The 18,972-nt window shown below is 43.8% G+C and overlaps 1 long non-coding RNA gene across 1 annotated transcript in view; it reads right to left on the bottom strand.

The window, feature by feature from the left end:
* The window catches only part of LOC146831399 (uncharacterized), a 75,887-nt gene that overhangs the window by 26,831 nt on the left and 30,084 nt on the right, over positions 1-18,972 (bottom strand). The window contains exon 4 of the long non-coding RNA XR_014961562.1: positions 2,677-2,714. This is a non-coding gene — a long non-coding RNA (uncharacterized LOC146831399). The remainder of the gene's footprint in view (positions 1-2,676; positions 2,715-18,972) is intronic.

Below are 18,972 nucleotides of genomic sequence, written 5' to 3'. Positions count from 1 at the left end.
GTTACAAAGATCTTTATCCAGCGGTGAAGCCATTTTGGTGTGTAAGGGATGATTTATCCTTTTGTGGAAGCAAGTTGATGAGGGGCGATAGATTGGTTCCGCCTGATATTCTGAAGGATAAGGTAATTAATTTAGCTCATGAGGGACATCTTGGAAGAAGTCTTACGAAAGCGCGGGTCAGAGAGAGGTACTGGTGGCCGGGAATGGATCGGATGGTAGTAAGTGTTGTCAAAAACTGTCATTTATGTGCCATCAATGACAAATCTCATGTGGCCAGCCAAGTTCCCCTTTCGCCTGTCAAGGTACCAGATGTGGTTTGGACTAAGTTGGGGTTAGACATCATGGGTCCCTTTGAGTTAATGCCTCCTCAGGAGAGGTTTGTTGTTCTTTTGGTGGACTACACCTCAAAGTGGATAGTTTCTAAATGCATGGGTACTGTTAATTCCAAGTCCGTCATTGAATTCCTGAAAGATGTTTTCACATCTGAAGGTATTTCTAGATATTTAGTTACTGATAATGGGGTGCAGTTCATCTCCCAAGAAATGCAAGTTTTTCTTGAAGGTCTTGGTGTAATTCATTTGAAGACTGCATTGTATTCTCCACAGGCCAATGGTCTCACGGAGAGGATGAATAGAGTAGTCAGGAGTTGTGCTCAGAGGGCACTTGATTCTGGAGTTTCTTTCAGAGGTGTGTTAAGAGAAACTTGGTGGGCACACCGTACAGTTCCCAATGCCAAGTCTCAAAAATCACCTTTTGAAGCCTTGAGGTGAAGGTTAGCAGTTTCGAAGTTAAATCCAGTGTGGCTTCCTGAGTGGAAAAGCAATGCTGTGAGTGATGATGTGAGAAGGAGTAGAATTGCAGAGTATCAGCGGAAGTATAAATTGCGCTATGATGACAAAATGTCAGTGAAGGAGAGGAAGTGGAATCTTGGAGATCGTGTTTGGGTAAAGAGAACCAAGCATAGTCATAAGGGATTTCTAATCTTCTTGGACCTTTTGTCATCACAGCAATTAAAAAGATTGTTGTTACTTTGGATAATGGTTGCACTTGGAGTATGTCAAGGTTGGTAAAATTTGTTGATTCAGATGCTCGTGCAGCCGATGCTCACAAATGTGTTCCTGAGGATAAAGACAGAAATTATGATAGTCCGACTAGGTTCAGACATGTACCAGCGAAGTTTAAAGATTATGTTTTGTATTAGAACTATGTTTGAACTATGTTTTTTTTGTTATCTTTTGTTCTTATTTCTATACTTAGATTCCAGTTATGATGCATTTCTTTGTTGTAGTTTTGTGTATCTTTTCTTTGCTGTTCTGTAAGTTTCTTTGTTTTGTAAAGGGGATGTGTTGTAATTTACTTGCATGATAGAATATAGAACACTTAGTTGTCTTAGCAATAGAATGTAAAACTTATGAGCTGATGTGAGAACAGGATTCTGACTTGGAGATACGCTGGAGAGCAGACCTGTTTGTGTCGGTGGTTGTATTAGAATAAAGCCTACTTTGGATTCAACTCGCATCACTGGCTTTTATCAAGGTGGTTGCGTCCTACCCCGGTAGGTGAGGTGGCGGCTTGGAGGCTGGTGAAGCTGCAGCTCCGGCAGTAGAAGGGTCCTTGGGTGCGCCTCGGGGTGGCCAGGAAGCAGGTGTATGATCGACCGGCGGTGAGTGCGTGGAGGGTGTTGGAGTCGGTGTGGCTGGGTGCGGTCCAGGCGCAGACGGGCGCAGATGTGCTTGCCTTTTGTGTGTGTTTGGCGCACCAGCGGCGAGCCCGCTGTGCACGTCCGCTGCGCGGCCACCATAAGAAGGGGAGGTGGAAGGGAGGAGCAGCTGGGAGGCGGGAGCGGGATGAATGGGCGAGCGGGGGGCAGGGAGAGGAAGGCTGGAACTCTGGAGGGCTACAGAGCAAAAACTGGGCGGAAAGCACAGAATACAAAGAAAGGGAGTACAACAGTGGCCACAAAGTAATACAGCAGCAGAATACAAAAAAAGGAAACAGTGGGAAACAGATACCAAAAACAGTAATGCAACAGCAGACAAATAAAATAGCCAAAAAGGAACAGAGCGAGCACAAGATACTTACGGCTCCCCACTGGGCCACCAGGGATGAGGCGCAGGCGGGAGCCTGCGGGTGGAGGAGGGCCTCGAACCTGCGGCAGCAGTGAGATCAGGGAGCAGGGACACAGGCACAGACAGGTGGAGCTGTACGGCGTGGGGAGCGACCTGCCTGGAACACTTTAATACAGTGTAGAAGCTTCGCTGTTAGTTTTTTGTTTTTGCTTCCAGTTACCACATAATGGGCCACATGTATGAACCTATTATGCGTTCGCAGAAGGGCCAATTCGCAGAATCGGCCCGTCTGTGAATGCAAAAAAAGGCTCTTCCAATGTGTCAAACCCTATTTTGCGATTCGGTAACCTGTTACCAAATTGCAAAATGGGTTTGCAATTCGGTATTTGGAAGGGGTGTATTTAGGGCATCAGGTCCAAATACCAAGTTATTTTCTTATTTCTTTGAGGATGATGGGGATCTAATCTAAATGAGTTTCCCAATTAAAAAAAGTGACCACATCAACTATGAGTGATGGTGATGGAGGGTGAATAAACCCCTATGTGTATCCCTCACAACTCTACCAGAACGATAAACCAATAATCAAAAGACAAACCTGTCCACTTACCTGTGGCCTCTGTTTTCCTCCTAGGGGCGTAAGAAAAACTGATGGTCCAGGACTCCACGTCGCCGCCAAGTAAGAGGAACAACAAGACGAAGAGCATTAATCGTTGAGTACATCTGGCATACTTTGTCAATAATAAACAAGCATAACCAAACAGAACCCGTGCTATTCGAGTCATACGTCCTGCCATATAATACCATGCTATACCTGTTTAGATGTGCAGGAATCCTGAACTGCTATTACCTCTGATGTTCTGCGTTAATATGAAAGCTTGCATTCAGTCTGGGAAGGGTGCGATTAACTCTAATGCACGCAAGGAAAATCAGACTAGACCCTACTCTGGCAATATAAGACAACCATATTTTGGCTCAGTGAGCCCCTCATATCTATGGAACCTGGTAACACTTCTCCTGCTGCACCAATGAAAGTAACAGCTCTGTGTGCTCTGCTGTTGTTTGAATTATTGTTATTGCTGTGTTTATAGTGCTTACAGCTCTTGATGAGGCGCTGGCTGAAGCACATTGCAAATGTATCGAGTGATACTCGGAGAATTCAGTGTTAGCGATTTTGTCAAGCATAATGGCTATAGTTAATCATGATGTTTCCATTTGATGACCAGCAATATGTGGTAATTCTTCTCATGCAAAGTTGTTGACAATTGTATGTCAGTTCCATATGTTCATGTATTCAAGTTGATAGTCTGCTTCACTCTAGTAGTTCCATTGTGCTGCAAATGCATAATAGCAGTTTTAGTTGTCATGCTACTTGGAATCTAGTTTTGTCATTTATGCACAGCTCTTCAAGCTATAGGCTACAAATGAACAGAGATTATAAGGATGCATATTTGGCATTTCTGAGTGAACCTTGCGTTGCTTCTGCTGCTGCCTGTGTGACACACTTCACCTTAAATGCTTGGAGGAGGGTGGGGGACAGGCATCATTGAATATTATATTGTGATAGATTATGGTTTAGCCCCAAACTAATATGGTGTGCATGATATGGGTGGCAGAATTAGTTGTTCATAGTAGCAGGTTTATCATTTTGTCACTCAAGAAAGCTCTGTTTAAACAAGTTTTGAATACAGCTGATATAAAGTGATAAAGAGGATCACGTTCCCAGTGCATATTTCCCCTCCCAGTATTGGCACGCGTACTAGTGACCTATTCCTTGGATTATTTCTCCAATTTATTAACACACGCCAAGGGGAGAAAATTAAAACAAAAATGGGGGCTACAATGAAATGTCTGCCAGGGCCAAGCATCAGGCGTTGGACTAACACATTTCAGTGTGGTGGTCTGCATTACTGCACTGAAATGCAAAGTACACATTTATAGTACCTCCTCAGCTGTCAGGGCAGAGCTCTCTAATTAGCACCACAGTGTGACTGAGCAAGCCACTGGCAGCTCGCGGTACACGCTGCGTCGGAAGGTGGGGGCTGGCTCAGCTGAGCTGGGTCTGGCTACAATGTTACCCATTCCACCGACACCGCGGCATTCAGCACTGGCTTCACGAGAGACAGTCTGCTTTTGGGAGCGGGAGGGCGCCGGGAGAAGCCCGGGACAAGGGCGGGGCCGTCTGTGGCCGTCATAGGCCGGGCTGGGCCTACCCTCTTGGTTCTGCCGTTTGCCATCAAGTCCCTAGCACAACAAGCTGATAAATTGCCCCATAGCTATCATCACACTCTAAGATACCATGCCGTCCCCGGTAAAGGAAAGTACCCCCATAAGGCAGGCAGGAACAAAAAATATGACCTTAGAGAATTACTTTCCTCGGGCGGGGGGAGATGGGGACAAGGAGAACACATTAAGCCGGCTCAGAGCTGAGCGGAGACGCTCTATAGATAATTTGAAAGGTAGACCTCTAGGAGACTATCCTCCCACACCTAGCGAAGACTTGACACTAAATGAAGATGTTCCGATCCTGCTTAGGGATGTTACAAAAACGCCCCCAGTGGTACTTATGAGCTCAACCCCAGTGAGTAGCACAAGCCCAAGTAGGGGGACGATTGACTTAATTTCTCAACCGCCCCCAGCATCAAAGTCTAGGAAAGCCAAACCTAAAATAGCTGTAGCACAAGGGGTTTTTGGGCCCCCACCAAACAAACGTAGGAGGAAGTCGAGGGGTGCCCAGGCTAAAAACAAACCAAAGATCCCTCATTCTGATTTTGGGAAGTCATCCAAACCCTCCATATCAACTGTGACAACGGTGGCTGACTTACATTCTAAACCCGCTGCACAGGATGGTGTGGCTCCCGTCCTGACTAAAGAGACGGCTAGCAACATTGTTAATGCCCCCCTCTCTGTTGCTCCGCTGGGTAATTTGGAATTCCTGCTTAGGTCACTTTTGTTACCAATTAGTGAAAGCATCAAAAAAGTGGAAATCAGACTAACCATTCTTGAGGCTACACTAAGCAGTATGAAAAATCCGGCCAATTCTCATGAGAGGGCTCTTAAACCTATTGCCACCCCAACAGCTCCAAAAAGTGTTATGCATCTTGCTCCCTCACAGGTTGCAACTGCGGCCGCCCCACCACAAACCCAGAGGAATAACCCTGCCCCAAATAAGCCACCTAACCCCATAGGACCTATACCCCCTGCAAATGCTGTTCCCCCGGTACAGCCCCCAGATAGTGTTGCACCGACTCCACTAATGAAGCTTCCCCCCAGGCCACGTAGACCCAACTCACCACCAGAGGCGAATGACTTTACAGTAGTCATGGCGGGCGTCCCACCACTAGAGGCAGGTGAAGCCGAGGATTTCTGTGCTCTGAAAAGTAGGGTGATTAAGTGGCTAAATTTGAATAGACCCTTACCCGTACACTTAAGCAATGAGATCATAATGGTCAGAAGGGTGCCTTGGATAGGGAGAACACGCAAATCCATCATAGGGGATTGCATATTGGTGAGCTTCAGGGATGCTGGAACAGTTGCTCACATATGCCAGGGAAAGAATAGATCACAGGTAACAACAATTCAAACACTTCATGTGTCTTTCTTCTTTCCCCCCACCCCAGCCCCTGTACACGTGACCCGTTCATATGACAACTGGGAAAGGGTGGGTCGAAGGGGTGTTTATCACGAGTTCAATCCCAGGCCATTATTTAGCCGCCCAGAGCTACCCTTCCATACATTCAATCGGTTCCACTGCCTGGATGGTCTTGAGGGGGTAGATTGACAAAGAGATAATGGTATATGGGGTATAGGGGGTAGAGGGGTTCCAAATGCTGAGTGGGAGAAGCACAGCCCCGAGGCAAAACAAAAGTCATCAAGTTGCGCCCGGAGTTATGTGCTGGATGAACCTAGGGTTGTAGATATTGCATGTATAGGTGACGCACAGGGACCGGAATTGGGAAAACAAGTGCGAGAATCACCTGGTGGGTCACTGGGAGGAGGGGTCCAGGGGGGTGAGGCACTAAAAATCATCTCATGGAATATAGCTGGCCTGGCTGGGAAATTTAATAACAAAGAGTGGCTTGACTATATCAGAAAATTCCATGTAATTTGTCTGCAGGAGACCTGGGCCCAGGAGAATAATTTCCACCTGCAAGGGTATAAGTGTTTTTTTGTTCCTGCTCAAAAATCAAGATCAGGGAGAGCCATGGGAGGTTTAGCTATTTATATAGATCTGAGCCTTCCGGGAAGTTACACTTGCCTTGATTGGAATTCCCACAGGATTCAGGCAGTCAGGTTCACCGGGAAAGGTCTTAGATTTGTTGCAGTAAACCTTTATAACAACGAGATAGCGGGATCTAACATCTCTCTTGTTACTGAATTAGATAATAGGTTGGGCCAGGTCATAACAGGCCAAAAAAATGGGCAGCCACATGGGTTGGTGGTTATGGGAGATTATAATTGCCACTTGTGCCCGGCACTGGTCCAAATAAGCACAGATTGGTCCCGATGCCCTATGGAGAAGGGACCGCATTTCTCTCATACGCCGTTGGGCTCAGCTTTCAGAATGTTACGGTTTAAATATGACCTTGAACACACCATTAATATGGTAGGGATGCAGGAGGATGGCACACTCCCCCCCCACATTTAAGGGTAGAGGATGCTCTTCCTTCATAGATTACATTCTGGTCTCAAGGTCCTTAATTAATAAGACAACTAGTGTAGGGATCGAATGGAGTGGCTTTAGTGACCATAACCCTCTTGTTTTGGAGCTGCAGTATATGGTGGGTCTAAGTATTAGAGTTCAACGCACCTTCACTGAGAGAGCAACAGACCAAGGCAGGAGACTAAAATGGGCTAAAATAGACGGGGAAAAGTTCTACAAGGGCCTGGTGGACGCTGGCATACTTGCTATTAATGATTGTTTGGACACAGAAGTCCGCGGACCGAGGATAATGGAAGCTTTCGACCAGATCGCTAATCTGGTCGATGGTTTGCTAAAGACTAGTGTCCCATTTAAGAACCACGGGAATCCCCGATGGTTCGACAAAGACTGCTCTAAAGCTTTGAGGGAGCTGAAAAGCTGCCTTAAAACTAAACCAAGGGTCCCCCACAAAGTTAAGGTGTGCAGAGAAATTTATAAAAAGGAAATTAAGAGGAGGAAACTTGCCTTGCAGGCGGAAGCATGGGCAGATTTACGAGAAGCGGGGGAAAGAAAGGACCTAGCAGGCTTTTGGAAAATAATTAATAACCCAACTTTCCAGGAAAAAGATACCCCGGATATAGGGGCCAATATTCTCCCAGAGCAGTGGGTCAACCACTATAGGGGCCTGTACAATCATGAGCCTGGTTCTACTGTAGACCTACCGGCCATTCCAACTGAGGCTCCACTGGTAGAATTCTCCATTAAGGAGATCATTGCAGGGATTGAGGGCCTGACCAAAAATAAAGCTCCGGGGCCTGATGGAATCCCCCCTGATCTGTTTTTGAGTAACATCGAACTCTGGGCTCCCCTAATGACAAGGGTTATTAATACTGCTATCATCTGTGGCCTGCCCCCGTCTTGGTCCACGGCAGTAATTGTGCCGATTTTCAAAAAGGGCAACAGGGATGACCCAAAGTGCTACCGCCCGATCTCCCTGATTGATGTGTCAGCAAAACTTTTGGGGAGGGCAATTCTTAATAGACTGTCCGAGTGGACCGAGGAAAAAAACATCTTCTCGGACACTCAATACGGATTTAGGGCAGGGAGGTCCACTAGTGACCAGTGTCTGAACCTTTATTTGCTGACTGCCAAGTATACCATGGCTAGTGATGAATCCATTTACATGGGTTTCATGGATCTGGCAGCAGCATTTGATCACGTCAATAGGGAAAATTGTGGGGCATGATGCTTAGTATGGGGATAGAGAGTGGTCTAATTAATATATTGAGGGAACTGCACAGTGACACCACCGCCAAAGTCCGCTTTAATAGGGAGGGGGGGCTGACTAGTTCTTTTCCCTGTAAGAGTGGAGTCCGACAAGGCTGCATTCTTGCTCCCTTTTTGTTTTCCCTTTATATTAATAATTTGGAGCAGTTTCTGTTGGGTCTGAAGGCAGATTGCCCAAGGGTTGGGTCGCGTCATATTCCTGTTCTGCTTTATGCAGATGACGCGGTACTGATCGCACGGACACCAAGGAGCCTACAAATCCTGATTGATGGTTTTGTTAGGTTCATGAGTGCCTTGGACCTTTCTGTAAATCTGAGTAAATCCTATGTGCTCCTGGCGGGGAAAAAAACCACCTCTAAATTTACATACAAAATAGGGAGCCACATTGTGGAAGAGGTCAAAACGTTTCCATACCTTGGTGTAACATTCGATGGTGCCCTGCGGTTTGATACCCTGGTGGAGGAACGTTGTGGTAAAATGATTGCATCTAACGGGGCAATTGCTAGCTATGGCAGGAGGCTAGGAAGATGGTCCCCGGAACAGGTGATAAATCTGTACAGCTCAGTATCATGCTCCAAGGTAATTTATGGGGCAGAAGTATGGGGCTTTGTCAATACCACTAGTATCCAACGTGAAGAAAATAAATATCTGAAATCACTCTTGAGGGTACCACAAAGTACTGCTGGTTTGATTGCCCATAGGGAGCTAGGGAGACCATATATAGAAGATTTGATAAAATTGAGGCCTATTATCGCTTGGTTAAAAATCTGGTACAATCCTGATGCGACACTTAGTAGAGAAATCTTATTGGACTGCCTAAAAAGGGACAAGTGTATGCGCATCCCCTGGCTCCTTTATGTGAAGAATACCCTGGAGGAGCTATGTTTTGGGAACCTCTTTACTCATCCTGTAACTATTGTAGCCCAGAATAAACTGCATGTAGGGAGAATTTTTCTAGAGCGGAAAAGCCTACGCAGAGATGAGGCTGAAGGGTGTAAAAAGACAGTGAGGGCCCATCACCTAGTGAAGAGCGTGGAAGGTATGGAGCCATACTTGTTCCTCATGTACAATGCACAGGATAGGTTCCTGATGTGCCGTTTCAGATTGAACCTTCTCCCATTTATGTTGGCATCACCAGCGGGGTTTGCTATATCAATAGAACAGAAGGGGCCCTGCGGCTGCGACAACAGGTCTCCGCAGGACTCCCTTCATTTTGTTCTACTCTGCCCCTTTTACTCAATGCCCAGACGCAGATACCTTGTAAATATTTTAAAAAATGCTAATTTGGTCCACGCTAGGGAGGCACTTGTATTCTTACAGAAAGCTGAGGAACCCCAAACACTGTGTAGTATTATGAACTTTATTAAGGTAGCACTTCGTTTAAGGCTTACTAGAGGAGAAGACTGAAATGTTTTTACTTTAACTTTTAAGTGTTAAATATGGCTATATTGTTGTATTTATGTTTTGTTAATTCACTGTACAAAGAACCCTGAAATGTTTAATGACTTTTTAACATGTAAATATGAGTGTGCTTTTATGGTGTTTTTTAATCACCGAATAAAGATTCTTTGACTTGACTTGACAGTCTGCTTTTGTCCAATGGCTACTACTGAGACAACGAGGATCATACAGACACACCTACATGTGGGCCGCCCAGGGCGGGCAAGTTGGACACTGCAGTAGTGCACAGTTTAATTTTCATACAACACAGCCAGCCAGCTCCCACTGCTGCTTGCACAGCATTGTGCCGCTCGGCGTAATGGAGTACTTTCTCACCCAGTCGCCGCTGTAGTGATCGGTCTGGTGCCTCAGCTGAGCCTGCATTCTGCAGTCAGGCAGTGAACAGCCATGAATGCCACGCAAGTCTGAATCCTGGACTGCCCGCGGTTCTTGCACTACTGCAGCCGACCTGGGGGAAGTCATCCCAGCTAGCCTGCCCATATATGGCACTCGCTACGAGTAAATGTCACTGTCAAGCCGCTGGTCATTTACTTTTGTGTGCACAGTCAGCCAGGCTCAGCTTCTCAGTCACTCTGTCTCTGAGGTGCAGCTCGCCCAGTGCTGCATTGGACTGTGCAGCTGTGCTCCGGAGTCAGTCCGGTATGAATTCTTAATTTAATTATCTTTTCGTGAATGTGCAGCCTCTCAGTTTCTTGAGGATTGCACGGTCCTGCCGCCGAGCTCTGAATCCACGAGATGGAGTCACCCTGTCATGACTAGTAATTATCATAATTTATCAGCAGGCTGAGACACTTGGGATCCACGTGCTGGGGCCTCTCTCACAGCCTGTTTCAATTTGGTTACAGTCGGGTTTCTGGCAAAGATGCACCATGTTAGTGCCAATCGATCCTCACTATACTCGCTACCATGAATCAGACCGGTTCCATAATCCTTAGATCCATGCTCGAAACAAATCTGCAGGCAACTACAACGACATTCCGGTGCCGGTGTAGCATCTTTGCCAGAAATAAGCGTGCCGCGTTTGGTATTTCTACCTGAGGTAACGATTAGAGTGAGGAAAATTCCGGCTCATATAAAACGTGACCATTGATAATAATACTGCACATAACAACAGACTGCTCGTTATCCCCATTTAAAGGTGATGAAACCAGTGGTTTGCTCCATTGGAAGTTGCCACAGGACAGATTGAGTTGCCAAGAAGCTTACAGTTATTAATCATTGTTTGCTTCATGTTGGTTTCCTTACCCTTGTCCTGAGAAGGCCTAGATGAAAATAAGGGCCGAAACGCGTCAACAGTTTTTGATGAGAGGAGTCCGCTGGGAATCAATAATATTTTATATGGTTTAAGCATACTTGAAATTAGGTCTTTAGAGGTGCAGTAACCGCATGTGCATACAGGACTACCTCACAGTGTATTGCCTTGATTTAGTCAAAAAACACTGATCATTTTTTAATCAAGTGTGTATAGGTAACTAATTCACTTGGTTTGTGTTTGTTTACGATGTAAATGTTTTTGTATATAAATGTTTGTATGTTTTATAAGAAAAACAAAAACAGTGATTAATTAATTTTTTCAGAAAATGTCTCTGTGGTATGTGTTTTTTGAATGAGGTTCTCATGAAGAATAATAGGACTGTGTACTATTAATAGAGTAATATGATGTCCCCTATGATTTAGCAGATATCGATATCATTTCCTCCATGCCCATTTCTTTTTTCTACTTTTTGTAGTCTCTTACCCAGGTATAGGAGGATAATGTGGGTAAACCCCTACATATCTTTGAAAATAGTTCATAACCCTCCTCAAATTAAGCACTGATTGGAAGTGAGTAAAAAGGCCTCTCAATCTGCATGTGTGAGCTGCAGAGCACTCATTAGCTAGCAATAGTGTTGCCACCTGCCCCATCAGACTGGGTTAGCCCTTATCTATACATCCTTAAAACAGCAAAAACAAAAATAGAAAATGCTTTTAAATGTGTTCTAGAGCTGTGTTAATGATCCCTGACTAATAAATAAAGTAAATACAGACAGAAAAGTCATGTTACAAATGGATACATGTGATTTTAATTATAGTTCTGTTTAGTATCATATTCAGGTTTTTGCACTCTCTTAACACTAAAGGAAAGGAGGCAACCCTAGTTATATATGGGAGTACTATTGAATTTCTGTAGAAGTTAGGAGGGGTGGGTAAGGGAGTGTTTTGTTACCTGCAATTTATTTTGATGTGATCAAATACAAAGTGCCATTTAATATCCACTTGGGTGCAGTTATTTTGTGGGAATTTAATGTATGTATCTGTACAGCTGTACTGTCTCATGCTGAGCCAGGGAACAGCGGTGTGCACACACACTGTGCTTTGGAAGGCACAGACTGCCATATTGGAAGTAGCAGGCACACATGCTGTGCTTTGAAAGGCATCGACCACCGTATTGGAAGTAGTGGGAGCAGCAGGGGCACAGTGTCTAGCAGTGTACTGAGCGGTGATCCGCTCACCTTTAGTATTTGGTGCGGGAAACTCTTTGTGATTGGCATACCTTACACTGAAATGTACAATTTTAAGAATGCTGTGCAGAGAACACTAGATGATTCAGACACCTTTAAAGCATAACTAATTATCTTAAGCATTCAATGCGGAGAACATATGGTGATTACGATGATTCGCACACCTTATAGCTAACGATATTAAGCTATCAAAGTTAATACATTTGATATTAATAGTTTGTAACAACATTTAAGTAAAGATCACCAGTGACAATCAAATGCGGTCGCATATCATGAGTCAAGGTAAAATGCATCATTGAAAGGAATTGAGTAAGCTAGTATTGTATTAATTTTGTACTAGTGGAGTGTATGTTCCAGACTAAGTGCTGTACTATCCTTCCAACATAAGTCATGTTAAACTGCATAATTAAAAGGAATTGAGTAAGAACTGATCGGGTTCCTACTTCATGGAAGGGTGCAGTAGCTCATCCTATCCATAAAAGGGGAGCCAAACAAGACCCAGCCAGTTATTGACTAATAGCTCTTTCAGATTTTGAAAGGAAACTATTCACCAAACATCTATTAAATAATCTGGCAAACTGTTATGTTATGTTATGTTAAGTAAATTTAGAAAGCGCATGCCTGCCCCAACATCGGGACATGCAGGATCTAATACATAATACAGAGTCCTGAACTGAACTCTCTGTTCAATTGGCAGCCAGTGCAAACGGCGGAGGAGGTGGTAGGTATGGCAGTGTTTCGAAAGGGCATAAAGAATGGATTCTTTTGGTGACAGTTTTACTGACTCCAAGTAGGAGCCCATTACAATAATCCCGGCGGGACAGCACAATTGCTTGTACTATTGTTTGGCGAATAGGTGCATCAAAGAAGCACCGCGTAGGAGGCCGAAACAGGTTCCTGCCACTTTTTTCGCGTGGTTCTCAAGTGAAAGGGCATTGTCCATCAGGACCCCTAGATTCTTAACTACCCATTTAGGTTGTGGAGGGGTGTCTAAGGCCTTCGGCCACCATTGGTTGTCCCATTGGTGGGTAATCCGACCCACCAAGACTCCTCAAACTTGGTGGAGTTCAATTGTAGGCAGTTGTCTGCTATCCAGTTTGCAATGGCCAGAAGGTCCTCTTGGAAATGTGCTTGGTCCTGATTAATGTTGTTAGAAAAGGTGAATAGCAGCTGGGTATCATCAGCATATGATACCAACTTGATGCTCCGTGCATTTGCTAAAAGGGCCAGTGGTCAGACATAAACGTTAAACAGCGTGGGGCTCAGGGCAGAGCCCTGCGGAACACCACAGCTGAGGGGACAGATGCTGGAACGATAGGGAGGGGCATGGATTTGAAAAGGGCGTTCGGCCAGAAAAGATGCAAACCAGGCTAGAGCCTTGCCCTTGTCACAAATCTCTCCCAGCCGTTGAAGTCATATTCTGTGGGAGACAGTGTCGAAGGCTGCACTGAGGTCAAGCAACACCAATGCCATGGTATTACCTTCATCTAGCACCGTCCCTAACTGTTCTGTAGCCGCCAGGAGGGCAGATTCTGTGCTGTGTCTGGATCGGAACCCATTCTGTGATCCATCCAAAATCTCATTCACCTCCAGATATTGAGTCAAGACAGTGTTTACATGGGACTCCATAATTTTAGCCAAGTATGAGAGTAAGGAGATTGGACGGAAGTTCTCCGGCATGGTCGTGTCTAGTGTAAACTTCTTCAGCAGCGGATCCACCTTAGCGTGATTCCATGATTTTGGAATCCCCGCAGTTTGAAGTGACCTATTATTCAATTCCCGTCCCTCCATCAGAAGGCAGTCATAGAATTTTTTAAAGAGGTCGAGTTTAAGTGGGTCATCCGGGGAACCAGATTTGATCTTGGCGGTAATCAACTCCAAATCTTTAAGGGACATAGGAGATATAGGGTATGACTGTCATAGCAGGGTTCTCTAGAGGTTTGGGGGCTCTTGCCCTCATTTCGAGGGCACTGTAGATACCTTCCACCTTATTAATGAAATGTTTAGCCAGTGACTCACAATGCGTATTATCAGATATAATATTATTGTCCTCGCCTGGGAGTTTCACCATCTCTTTCAAAAGGGAAAAAATGGTTTTGGAAGGGTTGAAGCTTGTCGAAATCAAGTTAGAATAAAATGAAGCTTTTGTTTTTTGGACTAATTTGTGGTAGGCTTTAATAGCTTTCCTATAAGTGATTTTTCCAATAGCATTGTAGTCAGATCTCCAAGCCCTTTCTAAGACTTTACATTTTTTCTTTTCTTGGTCAAGGTCTCATTGTACCATGCGCAAGTTTGGGTATGCTTGGCACTACTCATTTTCTTCGAGATGCATTGATCCAGTAAATTATTGATCCAGCCCCTGAACGTGCTATCTGCTGCCTCTAAATCACTGGGCCAGTCTGGGCGAGACTGATTTAATGAAGATAGAAAAGTAGACGCATCCAATTTGTGCCATGGGCGCTTCCAGGAAGAGTGACATGGGGTGTGCTCAGGAGTGGCAGCAATACTCAGGTGTAGGGAAATGAGAGAGTGGTCCGTCCAGGTGAGAGGGAGAGGTGTGTCAGCTTCTAATGAAAGAAGATTAGAAAATACCTGATCAAGTAGGTGTCCTGCAGCATGTGTAGGACCCTCTACTAGCTGAGTTAGTTGGCACGCACCCATATCATATAAAAAATTGCTAATCATCTGGGATTTGGAGCATTTTAAATGCAAATTAAGGTCTCCTAGAATGCTTAATTTGGCAGCTTCTAGGACAAGATTAGATACAGTGTGTACGAAGGCTTCTTGGAAGGTTTTAGAGGGGCCTGGAGGGTGATAAATAAGAAGTCCTGTAAAAGTGAACTGATGTGACAGTGTAATTTTAAACAAGGCACTTTCACAATCTGGAATGAGCTGAGGAGTGAGAGCGCACGGGTATTCTGTTTTAACTAACACCGCTATACCTCCCCCCTCCCACTAGTCCTATTCCGCGTATATATCCGGTAGCCTACCGGAAGGGCCAGGGTGGGAATTGCCACGGAGTCGGCTGTCAGCCAAGTCTCTATCAAAAATAATATATCAGGTGCAGAGTCCTGCAATACATCCAATACTTCTGCATGATGTTGTACCATAGATCTACAGTTAAGGCTATAAATGCTCTGCTGTGTTATGCCAGAAGTCTGCTGAGGTGGAATGGATCCCCTCACCACCCTAAACCCTCATTTGTTGCCCTGCTTGTGGAGTATCATGGTGCCATTTTAAAAATCCACAGGGCTCTTTGGGTTGAAGTGAGAATAAGTGTTCCTGTGTGTAAATCTGCCTATGGGGGCCCCTGGGCCAGGGAACGGCGCCCGCTGCACGGCCGCTGTGGCATCCCCGTTAAATGCAGTGGAGCGGCAAATTAAGCCAGCCCCTCCACCCCGGAAGCACGTCAGCGGAACGAGGCAGGCCACAGGTAGAGTGCACGCCCTCCACACAAACGGCACAAGCCGCGGTGGACCGGGGCAGCACTCGAAAGGCAAAGTGCAAATTGCTAGGAGAGTTCAAAATATTCAGTAAATGCAGATAGGAAATAAAATATTAAAGTTACATGGGTAGTCAGGCACGATAAAATAAGACTAACAGAGCCTCGCCATGCCCGCCGCGCAACCGCTGTGGCATCCCCGTTAAATGCAGTGGAGTGGGCAAATTAAGCACGCCCCTCCACCCCGGATGCACGTCAGTGGAATGAGGTAGGCCACAGGTAGAGTGAATGCCCTCCACACAAACGGCACAAGCCGCGGTGGACCGGGGTAGCACTCGAAAGGCAAAGTGCAAAGTGCTTGGAGAGTTCAAAATATTCAGTAAATGCAGGTAGGAAATAAAATATTAAAATTACTTGGGTAGTGAGGCGTGATAAAATAAGACTAACAGAGCCTCACCAAGTCCACCCTAACTGGGCTTTGAACATCTTCTAATTCCAGTCGAGCTGCTCAACTGTTGATTATATCGTGGCCCTGACTGTTCTAGCAGAAAATCTTTAAAAAACAAAACAACATTATATGCCTGCTTTGTGGGTTATTTTACTGCCTTTGACAAAGTGAACCATCAAAGCTTATGGGCAAAGCCTGTGAATTGGGAAATTGACCCTTCTTTGTTGCACTTCCTTATCGAATTACATACCGTCAAATGTCTGCCAGTAAGGTTATCCACTGACAATGTTTTGTCATCCAAATTCCCATCCGAAAATGGCCTCAAACAAGGATGTATTCTGGCACCTTAATTATTTTCTTTTTTATATTGTCGCTCTGACAAACTCTCTTAAATTAGACCTTAGCATTCCACCTAAATTGCAAGTCACGGTTGCATCACACCTGGTCTATACTGAGGACCTGGTGATACTGTCACAAACCCCGAAAGGGCTACAATATTTACTCAATCGTTTATATGAATAACATTTGGAGAATGATCTAATAGCCAAGTTGTCAAAAATGCTAACTATTATCTTTGGAAAGAAAACCAAGTCCGTATCATGGGCCTTAGGAGATGCCTCGATCAAAATAGTTAATCAATGTGAGTACCTTTGAGTAACATTTGACAGTAAGCTATCGTGGTCTAACCACCTATCCACAAGAAAGCTTAAGTCAGCTACGATCACAAAATCTATCAAAAGATTTCCCAACCTATTTGGAGGTAGACCAATCAAATCTTCATTAACTGAGCTAAATATGAAATGTATTCCTTACTTACACTAGGCATCACCTGCGTTAAATAACAAGAACATAGCCAGTCTTGGAAAAAAGTATATACAGTGTGTATGCAAACTCCTGTATCTCTGCACAGATACCCCACACTGTGTAATCAGGCTAAAACTGAATCTAAACACTTCACTACAGAAGCAGTTGGAACCATTCTTGTGACTGTGCAAGGGCATATCCGTCAACCTTAAAATCCTTGATCAATGGGAACTAAATAAAACATCACACAAGAATATGGAACTGAACATTGTATCAACAAAAAAGGCTGTGGGAACATATAATTTCCCTTATCTAGTGTTGCTGACAAAGTTAAGCCGCCCAGCCCAATAATGGTGCTTCAAGGGATCTTAACAAGCAGACAGAGGGAGAATGACTCGGCCAAGTTACAACAATACACATACATGGGCTTAGTTTCCAAAACCCTGGCCTCATGGAACCAAGAATATCTAGGGTCAAATCTACCCGGTTACATTAAAATGAAATTCTTAAGATTTAGACTGCTCCATATTCCCATTTATGAATTCAAGGAGAAGTGGAATCCAGCACTTAAAGGAAAAATTGCTTGTGGACTGACAACTGAAACCCTTTTGCACGTCTTATGTATTTGCCCTAAACTCTTGTATTTAATAAAAATGTACCTACAAATGATTTTTAAGAAGGCAAAAATAAGATCTAGCCTAGAGGATGCTAGATATTGTTTTAGAATTAAAAACAATAGAGCAGGTGTAAGATTAATTACATTTTTAGATGTAGTTTACTATGTGTTAGTCTCTTACACCATGCACATTTTTACTATAGATCTTAACTTATAAATGACGAGTTATTTTTTAACTTTCTTTTTTAATATTCATACTGATTATGATATACTGTTTTTTATTGTAATCTTTGGATTAATACATTACTATTACTACTAGTATTGTGTTAATTCTATACTAGTGAGTGGAGTGTATGTTCCAGACTGAGTGCTGAATTGTCTTTATATTGGTACCTTAAGAGAAGAGGTGAAGGAAGTCTAACATGGCTAATATTACTGCAAACCCTCCGAAAGGTTTAGCAATCCAGGTGAAGTTACTATACCATGGCTACAATGGAAGAGTATTTTTTAAACCACATTTTGAGGATGAATTGCGATGTGAAAGAAAAAAAGGTGTATTACTACATTCATTGGGTCCTGAAGGATTAAGAATTTATGGACAACTTCATAGGCAAATGATGGTAGGGGATGGTAATGTGTTTGTTGAAGCCATAACGCAATTTGACAAGTGTTGTTCTCTCAAGGGGTGTATAGACTTCATCAGACACAAATTCTTTCACATGAAACAACAAAAGGAAGAAAATATAGCTGAATACATCACAACATTGAGAAAGTTATCATTAGATTGTACTTTGGTGGTCTACTTAAAGAATTAATATGAGATTAAGTAGTAATGCATGGGCATGATTCAGCAATACAAGAAAGGTTGTGGATTAATTGTGATACAGAGTTAAAAGATGTATTGTCTATAGTACGTGAGGCAGAAATGTCAGGAAGGTGTGCTAAAGCGAGAAAGAAAACTATAGAGTCTGAGGTAGTAGCCAAAGTTACCACTGTCAAAACTGGGAACATGTTGTATATAAAAAAGGGAATAATCTTGGGTAGATAATAAACAATGCAATGCTACAGGCATGACAGTAAGTCCCACTTAGCAAATAGTAAAAACTATCCTGCACTAAAACACAAATGTAGTAGATGTGGGAAAATTGGCCACTATGTGTGTGTCTGCAAGATGAAAAAAGAAAAATGTGATAAAGTAAAATGTGTTGAGCTGGAAGGTACTAGTATGGAGGGTACTAGTATGTCTAGTAAAGAGGAAAGTGAGAGCGTCTTGAATGTTAGAGAGAAAGTCATACTAAATATCTCAGATGAAAACAGTAGAAACAACACTACATGTTTCATTAAGCTGAGGTGTTTGTGTATACAGATAGAAGCAGATTTGGGTTTACCCTACACTATTGGGAATAAAAAAAGTATGGAAGAATAACTTTGAAAAGAAATTAGGATCTTTTATTGAGAATTCTAATATTGACCAGAAAGCTACATGGGTGGGACTATTGACATGACTGGATACTGGAGATTGATTTTCAGATTCAAGAATAGGAGGGCTTGTGAAAGATTAAATGTAGCAAGGAAGGGTCCAACAGTCCTTTGGTGGTCGGATCAAAAGAATTGATATAATATGAGACCCCAATAGTAACGAACAGGTTTTAATTGTGGATAAGGGAGAGGTAATGGGAAAGGCAATATTATGTGTTCAATGGAA

This window comes from Triturus cristatus, chromosome 5_1 (assembly GCF_964204655.1).
Source record: "Triturus cristatus chromosome 5_1, aTriCri1.1, whole genome shotgun sequence".
Classification (NCBI taxonomy): domain Eukaryota; kingdom Metazoa; phylum Chordata; class Amphibia; order Caudata; family Salamandridae; genus Triturus; species Triturus cristatus.
The sequence above is the reverse complement of the archived record's forward strand: the minus strand, read 5'-3'. Positions and strand labels throughout refer to the sequence as shown.